At 43.0% G+C, this 7051-nt stretch overlaps 1 protein-coding gene across 2 annotated transcripts in view; it reads left to right on the top strand.

The window, feature by feature from the left end:
- Window positions 1-7051, top strand: part of INO80 (INO80 complex subunit) — a 317697-nt gene that overhangs the window by 186213 nt on the left and 124433 nt on the right. The window lies entirely within an intron of this gene.

Genomic DNA, 7051 nt, shown 5'->3' with positions numbered 1-7051 from the left:
CCCCCCCCCCCCCCGGTGCCCGCATCCCTCGCCCTGTCAGCAGCATCAGCCACGGAGCTGTGCTCCAGCCGCATGCCAACCTCCCTCCCCCTCCCTCGGGCAGGCAGCTGGGTGGCATGTGAGAGGCCTGCACATTGTGGGCACTACCACACTGCACCTGGCATCATTTTCCCACAAAGTCCCCACAGAGGGGCACCCCTGCCTTCACCCCCTGGCCCTGCTCCCAGCTACAATGTGCTGCCTGGGGCCAGCAGCACCCCTACTCCCTCAGCCCCCAACTATCTTCCCCAGCCCTGCCCCACAGCCCCACTTACCTCCATGTTCCAGGGGCAAAGGGCAAGTTTGAACCTGAGCCGGCCTTGGCTGCCTCAGAGGCTCAGGCTCCGCCCTCCCCCCTTTTCTGTCCTCCTCTGGCCAGGGCTGGGGGTTTCCTGCCCTTTTTGCAATTGGCTCTTGCAAGCTGGAGCTGTGCCAGCCTGCAAGTGCTCATTGCAAAAGCAGAGAATCCACAGATTTCTCTGCTAAAAAGAGAAATGTACATTTTCTCCAAGAAAAACAGGAAATCCATGGTTTTTCTGTTTTTCTGTGGGGAAACAAAAAACCCGGATCCCTAGTGATAATTAATCCTTTCTACAGGCACATGCATGCACACACACATATGAAGTGCTGTTTCAGTTGTTTGAGTCTTACAGTGGCAAAGAAAGGGGATTTTTACATATTTGGATATAAACAGGATTGCATCATAGATACCAGTATATATCAATTTCTTCGCCTAGCCTTCCAGGACTCAAATTTTTTTGGCTTAACTGCTAGCCTAGAAAGGGATAACAGTATAAATGGAAGGCCCTTGTAGGTAAAACATCTGTCATGCATTGCAGATTTCTGTCCTAAAAAGAAAAGCAGTAAGCCTTCCACAAAATCATTCTAAAGGCAGAATTGTGTAACTCAACCACTTGATACATACAAAAGACTGAAAACAAGGCAGTAGTTGATAACAGCTTTCCATGATAACACAGGAGGAGAGTGGGCAAAAGGTATAGTTCTTCAAGTTTTGTCTATAAAGTTATGACTAAATAGAACGTTTCCAAATTAAATGTTAGACATTTGGCAAAGAATCTTCTTAAATATGTTTCCAGCCTTAACAGATTTAATTTTTTAGGATGCAAAAGTTGTCCAGAACACAAAGTTAAGGGTCCTGTGCTCCAACTGACCCTGAAGTCCTTCTTTTAAGACAATTATTTTTACATCCCTAAGGGCTTTCACATGGAACTATTCAAAAAGTAGAAAAATCTGAAGTTCCAGAGCGTAATGAATCCTTTTTCACAACGTGTGTGAAAGTTCCTATCCTCCCCACAACAAAAGCTCTCCTGTCCTGAAGCTGAGTTGTACATTTGTTTTGATTAAATTAAAGCAATGTCCATGGCATCCTGAAAAGAATGTTAAAGAAATATTGCATTCTCAGATTAATCTTCATCAGAAATAACTTCATTAAAGAAAAATATGAGTGAGTTGAATGGCTTGAATGGTTGCGTGTTAAAGTTTTCAGCCCATAGACTTATCCGTGTTTTCATGCAATGCTGTTTACACTAATTATTTCTCATCTGCTGTGACTTCATGCTAATAACAGGTAAGATGTTTCCTGTCCTTATGGAATTTTAAAATACTTGACACAGAACATCTACTGCAATGAATTCCATTAAGTGCATAGACTTGGCTGCCATACTGTCACTGTTGTAGTCACTAGAGGTATTTATTAGATAGGCTTACTAAGCCTACAACAATGAAAACAGAAATAGAGTTGAATATGGGGACATTCTTTCTAAGAGTTCCATAGTTTGGGAATTGATTCTACTTTGTCTTAAATACCCAAGATTCATTTTAAGATGCATTTCAAAAGGGGTCTCTTTGTTAGGAAATCTGGGGAGAGCTGATGGAATAAAGAGATTGAGAATAGAGTATATTTTGACTTCTGTGTCAACAGTTCTTGGAGAATTTTGCTTTTGGGCAATATAGAATGAGTTGAGTTATTGTTAGTCTACAGAGCTTGGGCAAAAGCCTCTTTTGGTTTACTTAAACCTAAATTAATATGACTTTTGTGCTCAAGGTCCCTGTTAAAATAGAGATTCATTTCAGTCACCTTTTTCTTTTTAAAGTAACTTTGATAGCATACTCTCTGAGTGATCCCAATGCTTGTATAATAATGTAAGTGTTTGTTGTCCATAAAAATTCACAAATTTAGTCTTGTTTGTATCATAACTATGCATGAAAATTAACTGGCATGGTTTTAATCATGAATATTTATGGTCTACAATGATCTGGAATTAACCATAAAATTTAATGATATATTAGCTGCTTGACCTGATAATTCATCCTGCAACTGGTTCAATGATGCATTTTAATTCATATGAAATAATTAGAATGTATTGCAGGTTTTGATAGTGGCTGGGTCCATGACAGAAATACAAATACGTTCAATGCTGAGTGCACTGCATCTGTAAATTGAATATGAAATGAGTAATACAGTAGATTTATCTAGCCAACTGTTTACAGTCTTTGCTAGATATATTTTCCCCATGTGAAACTGTGTGTGTATTCCTCCCAGATACATGAATGCATGGTTATTCAGAACTACCCACTGGTCTCATTTTTAGACGCTTGTATTTTGCATATTGTGGCAATTGTCAGATGACTTGTCATTCAGGGTTAATTGCCATCACTTTACAGCAGAGACTATTTTACATTTCCCCTCCACAGGGTAAAAGGGCTCACAGATGAACAGGCACTTCCCAAATGAAAGAGAATGCAATGTGTTTCAGCTAGTCTTTTGCTTCATCTAGATGTCAGATTTTTGCTTAAAAAAAGAAAAAAAAAATCAACTCTTACAAAATTGAATACTAACAGATATGGTCCCTTTTTCTTTAAATTCAAAGCAGAAATTTAAATTCAAGCAGTACTTCACAAAGCCAGATGCTGCAGTACTAAGACTGAAAGCAAAATCAACCAGAAATGGTGCAACTGATTTGGGTAGTTTTTAGGGCTGTGAAACTATTAAAAAATTTGATTGCGATTAGTTGTGTGATTAAAAAAATTCATCACAATAAATCGCAATTTTAATTGCACAGCTAAAAGCTCAAAATTATGTGCAGAAAAACTCTAAATTATACAAAATTATGCTGGTACTTCATATAGTTCAGGGGTTGGAGTGGAGCGTGGGGGGGTGAAAGTTTGGTGGCCTGTGGGTGTGGGGGGGTCCCCACACACCCTGGCAAGATGCAGGGGTACTGTGGGTCAGGAGTGAGGGGCAGCAGCAGGGCTGGGGTGGGATGGTAGCTTGGGAGTGAGGGGCAGATGGACAGCACCATGCCAGTAAGTCTGTGGAGGAAAAGGGGTGGAGGGGGGCAGATCAAGGCCCCCCACAGTGAGGGAGGGGGAGGCTCCCCACCACTGTGAACCCCTGGGGGAGGCATGGGGGGGCACGTGGCCCCTGGATTTGTGTGTGGGGTGGAGGCAGGCTGCCCGCTGTGGGCTGGGGCTGTATACCCTGCTGCCTTTGCCCCAGAAACCATGTGATGCCATGTCATGCATCCTGCCGCTGGGAGGGCAGAGAGCATGTGGTGCAGCCAGTTCACAGCTCCCAGAGCAAAGGCAGTAGAGCACAGCCCCAGCCTGTAGGGGGCAGCACCATACACAGATCTGAGGGGCACTTGACCCCCATGCCCTTTTCAGGGGTATGCACAGTGGTGGAGAGCCACCCCCCCCATGAGACTCCCATAGCTGTCCCATAACCTGCCTCAGCCCTGGGGCCCCATTCACCCCAGTGCCTACCCCTGCCTTTCCCCACTCCCTCCCTTCCTGTGGGGGCCTCTATCTGCCCCTCTCCATCCCTGGACTTACTGGCACAGTGCTGCTTTATCCATAGCGTGCAGGCTGCAGCTGCTTGTGTGTCCGTGTCCATGCACGTCATTCATGTCTATGCATGCCCCTACTCCCCTCCCTAAGCTGCAGCCACTTAGAGTCTGCGCCCAGGCTGCCCCAATGGGTGGCTTGGAGGCGGTGGAGCAGAGCCTGGGCATGGGCTCCAAAACCATGTGGGTGATTAACGCATTAAAAAAATTACCTCAAGAAGTGATTTAACACATTAATTGCATATGCTAATTGTGATTAGTTGACAGCCATAGTAATTTTCCCGATGACTTAAATTGATGCAGTAAACAGCAGCGTCAGTCTAATTTTTTTTTAATGTTTATTTTTAATAAATCAAAGTGGTAACAACTTGATAAACTTCCTATAAAGAAACAGGTTGTCAACACAATTTTCATTGATTGAAAACTGTTTAGTGTCATTCTAGCTTAGCTTCCTGAACCATGGTAAGAATAGGGTTGTAGTGATTAATCCAGGAAATGAGAGAAGCAAGGCTTTTTTTGTGATACCTTTTATTGCACCACTTGCATAGCTGGGAGAGATGCTGGATAAGCTCTCTGGGGAGACCTGGAGAAATGCATTTTATGCCTGAAAGATAGTCTAATGTTTCCCAACTATACAGTTGCTCCAGTAAGAGAGATTACCCACTGCCCTCCTTCCACAAAAAAAAAAAAAAAGATAAAACTATGCTTCTCTCATGGTAGAGATGTTTTATGACATCCTGCTAATCAAACCATGATTTTTACTCCCTTTGCTCCTCAAAAATAAGTGTGTTTTTATGACCTGGTTAAAACTCCAGTTGTGTGGGCATTGGTATTTCCATTCAGTCTTGTTAGGAAAGCTTTGTGTTAGAACAGGGCTGGCTAACTGGCAGCCAGCATGTCACATGTACCCCACAGGCCCCTGCAGCTGCTTCTCCCACAGCCATGTGGCGGGGAGGACCTAGAAGCATAGATAGTAGAAGACAAGGGCTAACAGGGCTTATGCCCCCCTCCCCCAACTAATTTCACAGCAGCCAGTGACTATGGTGCTGCCATCCCACAATACCCAGTGCTGCTCGGCATGCAGCCAGGCCAGAGGCCCACACACACTCAGCTCCAGTGCCACTGCCATGCTCTGCCACTGCAGTGCCATGCCCAGTGCCCCTGCTGTGGACTCCTCTGCTGCTGTAGCCCCCCATGATTTTTTATCCTGCCACTTATGCCTAGAAGTGGGGAGCCACGCACTACTGTTGCTGGGCATGTGCTGCTGATTGTGCCCATGTGGCAGGGGGGGCAAAGCTACACACTGCCTGTACAACCCACATGGCAGGAGAGGAATCCCAGGGGCCACCCACACAGTGCATGGCTTGTACAGTGTGTGGTCCAGGGGCTGCAAGACAGCAGTGAATGCAGCACCTGGTCACAGGGAAGTTGGACAGCCCTCTACTAGAAAATGGTAGCTGTGAGAGCACAGTACCCATTCTATATCACCAGAAGGGCACTTTTACAGCTACCAGTGTATAAAACACAACATTGATGTAAACTTTTGTAGATATGTAGAACTTTTTCCTTCTAAATGAAGTTCCCGGGTTTTTTTTATTTCCCAACACTATTCAAGGTTATTTATTTTTCTTTTTGTGGATTGAGCTAAACCCCTGATTTTAAAAGGGCTAAAAGTTGCCTCTGGATATTCTTAAGGTTTTCCTTTTTACAGTAAGACAATGCACAAAATAGTGAGCAAATACAAAATCCCCTGTATTTTGAAGTAGTAACCATTTTGTAACATCATAAAAACAGCTGAAGAGTCTCTGGGCCCTATTTAGGGTTTCCAACTAATAGCTATGGCAAAAATTTCTTAAAGGTTTTGATTAAATGCTTTAAAAAAATCCTCAATTCTAAACGCATAGAGCCACAAGTCCTCAGGCTGACCCTGAATTATCCATAAACATTACATAAGTTTAGGCATTTGAAATAAGAGAAGAGAAGTTTTAAAGGAGTAGAGTTTTACTTGTTTAAGTTCCAAATAGTCACTTTGGCTTCATGGATAACAGTAAAGTTTATCATCGAAGACAACAGGTATGAGAGAAATATTATTATGTCTTTCCTCAAGTATGGAAAAAAAATCCAAATCAGCTAAAGTGGAATTTAAAGTAGTAAGACACTTAAGTCTGTATGAAATAGTACCCAAAAGAGACGTATCTGTTGATGGATTCCCACTGTGGGTCTATGTAGAACCGAAGAATGAATTTACATTTCTTATGTGCGTTTCCTCTGTGACATACTTATTTTGCTCAACAATTGTAGCTTTGCAAAAAATATTGTATTTGGTTGGAGGATGGTTTATCATGTTGTACTTATATTTTTACATTACCAACAAAAACTTGGTCCTCCTCCGAAACCAAAAAAATGCTGTTTTCTTTTATTCTTGTCGTCTTATTTTTCCATTACAAGGTATTTTAAAATATACTGGGATAAAGTTAGAGCCATTTTCTGTAACAGTTTTGTGATTAGGATTTTGAGTTTTAATGGCATCTGTTGTATTCTAGATGTTAATTAAATATTAAGTAACGTTGTTAATCAGGTAGATTTTTTTTGAGAATTCCAGCACCTTACTTTTAAGGTTTCAAATTAAAATGTTGGATGTCAGTTGCAAGTTGTGATTTCCACTGGAAAGGAGAGTAATATTAAGTCTTAATGAACTGCATGGTCATTTTTATTTAAGCATCCAGTCAAAGGTGTAGCTAGAGAGATAACAGTTCAGAGTGGATATGCTCAGATTTTTTGATTTGGTGTACCACTTAGCTCTGATCTCTCTGAAATTCATATGAAGTTATTATAGTCTTGCTAGATGCAACTTGAGGCAGGCCAGTAGGGGGAGCTCCTGTGTTGCACCACCCACCTCACTGTGCCCGACCACCTTCCAGGCTCCAAGTGCCTCCCTAGGGGTGCCTCGCGTCTGGCTGACCCCCTTCCTGGAGCACACTCACTAGCCTGGGGGTAATGTAAGCTGCCACCACCCCAAGAAGGGACTGTCTCAGCCCTGTGTCCTCAGGGAAACACAGGCCTAATAGTTCTACGAGTACTTGACCCAGTACAGGCACTTGGGGCACTTCCCAAGTCAGGGGCCAAAAAGGAAAGTCTCACTTAGT

Source organism: Gavialis gangeticus, unplaced genomic scaffold (genome assembly GCF_001723915.1).
Source record: "Gavialis gangeticus isolate Ggan-Ray unplaced genomic scaffold, GavGan_comp1, whole genome shotgun sequence".
NCBI classification, from domain to species: domain Eukaryota; kingdom Metazoa; phylum Chordata; order Crocodylia; family Gavialidae; genus Gavialis; species Gavialis gangeticus.
Note: the sequence above shows the minus strand (reverse complement) of the source record. Positions and strands in the feature narration are given on the sequence as shown.